Source organism: Schistocerca gregaria, chromosome 1 (genome assembly GCF_023897955.1).
Source record: "Schistocerca gregaria isolate iqSchGreg1 chromosome 1, iqSchGreg1.2, whole genome shotgun sequence".
In the NCBI taxonomy this organism is placed as follows: Eukaryota; Metazoa; Arthropoda; class Insecta; order Orthoptera; family Acrididae; genus Schistocerca; species Schistocerca gregaria.
This window is the reverse complement of record NC_064920.1, coordinates 610,393,945-610,398,907: the sequence shown is the minus strand read 5'-3', so window position 1 is coordinate 610,398,907 and position 4,963 is coordinate 610,393,945. Positions and strand designations below refer to the sequence as shown.

The window sequence follows — 4,963 nt, the reverse complement described above, 5'->3', positions numbered from 1 at the left end:
CATATTTTTCTCAGAATTTGTAATATCTTGCAACATTTTACACTGTCAAACGCTTTTTCCAGGTCGACAAGTCCTATGAATGTGTCTTGATTTTTCTTCAGTCTTGCTTCCATTATCAGCTGCAACGTCAGAATTGCCTCTCTCGTGCCTTTACCTTTTATAAAGCCACACTGGTCGTCGTCTAACACATTCTCAATTTCCTTTCCCATTCTTCTGTATATTATTCTCGTCAGCAGTTTGGATGCATGAGCCATGAAGCTGATTGTGAGATAATTGTCGAACTTGTCAGCTCTTGAAGTCTTCGGAATTGTGTGGATGATATTTTTCCGAAAGTCAGAAGGTATGCCAGACTCACATTCTACACACCAACCTGCATAGCCGTTCTGTTACCTCTTCCGCCAATAACTTTAGAAATCATATTTGATCTTAAGTTCTCCAAAGCTCTCTTAAATTTTGATTCTAATACTGGATCCCCTATCTCTTCCTCCTGTTTCTTCTTCTATCACATCATACAAATCTTCCCCCTCATAGACGCTTTCAATCTATGCTTTCCGCCAATCTACTCTCTCTACATCTACATCTACATCCATACTCCGCAAGCCACCTGACGCTGTGTGGCGGAGGGTACCCCGAGTACCTCTCTCCCTTCTCTCTGCATTTAGCAGCGGAATCCCCGTTGCACTCTCTAAATTTTACCACCCTTGCTTTTAATGTCACCGAAGGTTGTTTTGACTTTCCTGTATGCTGACTCAGTCCTTCCGACAATCATATCTTTTTCTATTTCTTCACATTTTTCCTGCAGCCATTTCGTCTTAGCTTCTCTGCACTTCCGATTTATGTCATTCCTCTGTGACTTGTATTTCTGTTCTCCCGAGTTTCCCAGAACAAATTATAGTTCTTCCTTTCATCCATCGACTGAAGTATTTCTTCTGTTACCTATGATTTCTTCGCAGTTACCTTCTCTGTACCTAGGCTTTTCTTTCCAACTTCTGTGATGGCCCTTTTTAGAGATTTCCATTCCTGTTGAACCATATTGCCTACAGACCTATTTCTTATTGACGTATCTATAGCGTCAGAGAACTTCAAGCGTATCTCGTCGTTTCTTAGTACTTCCGTATCTCATTTGTTTGCATATTGATTCTACCTGATAATGTCTTAAACTTCAGCCTACTCTTCATCACTACTATATTATGATCTGAGTCTGTATATTCTCCTGGGTACGTCTTACACTCCAGTATCTGATTTCCGAATCTAACTGAAATCTTCCCGTATCAACCGACCTTTTCCAAGTATACCTCCTCCTCTCGTGATTCTTGAACTGAATATTCGCTATTACTAGCTGAATTGTACTACAGAACTCAATAAGTCTCTCTCTCATTCCTCGTCCGAAGCCCATATTCTCCTGTAACCTTTTCTTCTACTCCTTCCCCTACAACTGCATTCCAGTCTCCCATCACTATTAGATTTTCATCTCCCTTCACGTATTGTATTACCCATTCAATATCCTTATCTACTTTCTCTCTCTCATCATCATCAGTCTGCGACGTCGGCATGTATGCCTGAGGTATCGTTGTCGTTGTTGATTTGCTGTCGATTCTGATAACAACCTTGTCACTGAACTGTTCACAGCAACACACTCTCTGCCGTACCTTCCTATTCATAACGAATCCTACTCCCGTTACACCATTTTATGCTGTTGTTGATATTATCCTATACTCATCTGACCAGAAATCCCTCATATATCTACATTGAGCCTTTCCATTTCCCTTTTCAGATTTTCTAGTTTCCCTACCACGTTCAAGCTTCTGACATTCCACGCCCCGACTCGTAGAACGCTATCCTTTCGTTGGTTATTCAATCTTTTTCTCCTAGACACCTCCTCCTTAGCAGGCCCCTCCCGGAGATCCTTATGCGGGACTATTCCGGAATCTTTTGCCAGTGGAGAGATCATCATGACACTTTTTCAATTACAGGCCACATGTCCTGTGGATACACATGTGTCTGTAATGCAGTGGTTTCCAGTGCCTTCTGCATCCTCACGCCGTTGATCATTGCTGATTCTTCCGTCTTTAGCGGCAGTTTCCCACCCCTAGGACATGAGGGTCCTGAACCTCTGTCCGCGCCTCCGCCGTCTTTTACAAGGCCGTTGGAAAAAGAGGCTGACTTCTTATGCCAGAAGTCTACGTCCGCCAATGCTTATTATTAATCAAAATTTAAGCAGTGACGGGATTCGAAGCGAGGACTGAGAACAATGTGTTCACTAATCAAAGATGCTATCTTTTTTTATCTCATTTTGTTCCACATTGTTCGTTGAATTTGTTCGTGGCGGACGTCCGATGACACTCATTCAGGTTGCTCGTTTATCCGTTCACTCAGTTTTTTTTAAATTATTATTATTACAGAAGGTAGCCAAACCCTCTGACCGAACACGATGAGTTACCGTGCCTGCTTCTAAAATGAAGGGGAGCCAACAGCACCCGGTGTTTCCAGGCGGTCACCCATCCAAGTACTAACCGGGCCCGATGTTGCTTAACTTCGGTGTTTGGACGAGAACCGGGGTATTCAACAAGATATGACCGTTGGCCTTTTTTTTCACTTAGTTTTTTATTATAGAGAGTAGCTAAACCCTTTTTTTTCGTTGCGAACGTCACACGACATCCGTTCAAGTTCGTTGTTGATCCTTTTGCTCAGGTTTCTTTTTTATTACAGAAGCCAACCAGCTCTCTGACCGAACAGGCTGAGCTACTGTGCCGGCCTGAAAATGTATGCCCCGACCATGGGACACCACAGGTGAATGTTAGGACTGGAATATTTGGTGGGATGCGATGCTGCAACCACGTTTTTCCAAACTCTACTGGATTTTTCCCCTCGACGCTTAACGGTGGAAACTGGCACAGTTAAGTCATTTGGTAGGAAGTCCATTACGTTGGAGGTAGCTGCAAATTTCAAATTTCAGCTCACTTGCTCGTATGTCCTTAAACAATTTTAGCAGGGGTAGGTGTGTGTACTCGCATTGATCGATGAGTGCCAGACACGTGCCGTTACATTTGCCTGCAGCGAAGCTAGCGCTCTGACCACTAACGGCTGTTGTTAAAACTTCAAGGATCGTAACGCTGCAGTTCACATCGCCGTTTGAAATTTCACACAAGCAGACTTAATGGAACTGGGGCATGCTGTGTAATATTAATCCATGACGACAACAGTATGAATTTTGAAGTGATTAATAATAATCCTAGACATGTTATAGTTAATGGAATGATAAATTGAAGATGTTGGTTGATAAGTCAAATGCTGAAAATTGACATCGTTTTGAGACTGGATTATTCATTTTAATTACTCCGTGATTTGCTCTTTCAATATTATTTGATTTAAATGAGAAAACTTTTATTTGATTAAGCAGAATTAATAGAATACAAAATACTATAAATAGGGGCAGTGATTTGAGTGGTGGTATTTGTGGGGTGTAGATTAATGATATTAAGATGCTGATGTACCATTTTTGGGTGTAAGAGACCATTACGTACTTTCACTCATCTGATGTTCATGCTTACTAAAATTTTATTTTAGACTGACGCTCTAATGTTACATTTCAAATAACTCCTTAGGTTATCTTAGATAACCAGTAAATAAATAAATTTACTGATGGATTTTCAATCGCAATTGGTATAAATCTGTGATTTGCTCTCCAAATTTCTTAATATTGACGTAAGAATAGTTCAGGTCGATTTATTATAAATGTGACTTGAATTATTCGTCCATGAGTAGCATCAATTTGAACTCCTAATACAGGTATCGCACGTGATTGTAGACCGTCTGATGTTTCTGTTATCAGTTGACTTCTGAATTTACAGGTAAAATTGTTTGGTTATCTATATGTAACAGTCGAAATCTATCAACCTGTAAACCTCTTTTTGATGTTACATAAATATAATACTGAACGTCTACAAAGCTGAATGTTCGTAATTTCAGTATGATTGTCGTCCAGTTGTTGTGGTTATTGTATGGTATGAACAGTAAAGTAGGTAAAGGAATGGTTCAAATGACTCTAAGCACTATGGGACTTAACATCTGACCTAACTAACCTAAGGACATCACACACATCCATGTCCGAGGCAGTATTCGAACCTGCGACCGTAGCAGCAGCACGGTTCCGAATTGAAGAGTCTAGAACCACTCGGCCACATAGGCCGGCAAAGTAGAGAAAGTATTTGCTGTGATGATAATACGATAAAAATTAAGATGATGGCAGGAAGAGTTGTTCAAATAGTTTAGAGTAAGTATCCATGAAGTATAGTCTGGTTTGCTTAAGCAGTAACTAATATAAAGGTGGATCCTACAATTACTATACTTAATAACAGCACAACTACGGTATGGTCATGAAAGAACGATAATTGTTCCGTTAATATTGAAGTTTCATCTTGCGATGGTAAATTTGATCATGTTGCTATTAAACTTTCTAATAAACGGTCCTTTATTTTGTATCTCGCTATTTTCTAGAATGCAATGGCCATGCCGCAGTTGTAATACCGCTTCCCGTCAAATCACCGAAGTTCAGCGCTCTCGGGCTTGGCGAGCACTTAGATGGGTGACCTTCGTGGTCTGCAGAGCTCTGTCGGAGAGCGGGGTGCACTTAGCCGTTGTGAGGACAATTGAGAAGTTACTGGATCGATAAGTAGCCGCGCTGGTCACGCAAACTGACATACCGCCTGGAGAACGGTGTGCTGACCACACGCCCTTACATGTCCCCATCCAGTGACGCCTAACATCTGAGGATAGGACGGCGGTCGTTCGGTACCGCCGGGTCTTCCGAGGCATGTTCGGACGAAAGAGTAATTTCTCAAACATGAGGCGTAACTGGAAGGGGGAGCTTAAATTTTAGATGAATCAGTTTCTTCATTTCTCAGCTAACTTTCGGAAAATAAAGTTCTATAAAAATAAGAGTACCATATTAACTGTTTCTTCG

At 41.2% G+C, this 4,963-nt stretch overlaps 1 non-coding gene across 1 annotated transcript; it reads right to left on the bottom strand.

Annotated features, from left to right (window-relative positions):
• Positions 1-2,465: 2,465 nt before the first annotated feature.
• Positions 2,466-2,584, bottom strand: LOC126287305 (5S ribosomal RNA). The gene has a single exon (XR_007551770.1). It is a non-coding gene; the product is annotated as a 5S ribosomal RNA (ribosomal RNA).
• Between the last annotated feature and the right edge of the window lie 2,379 nt (positions 2,585-4,963).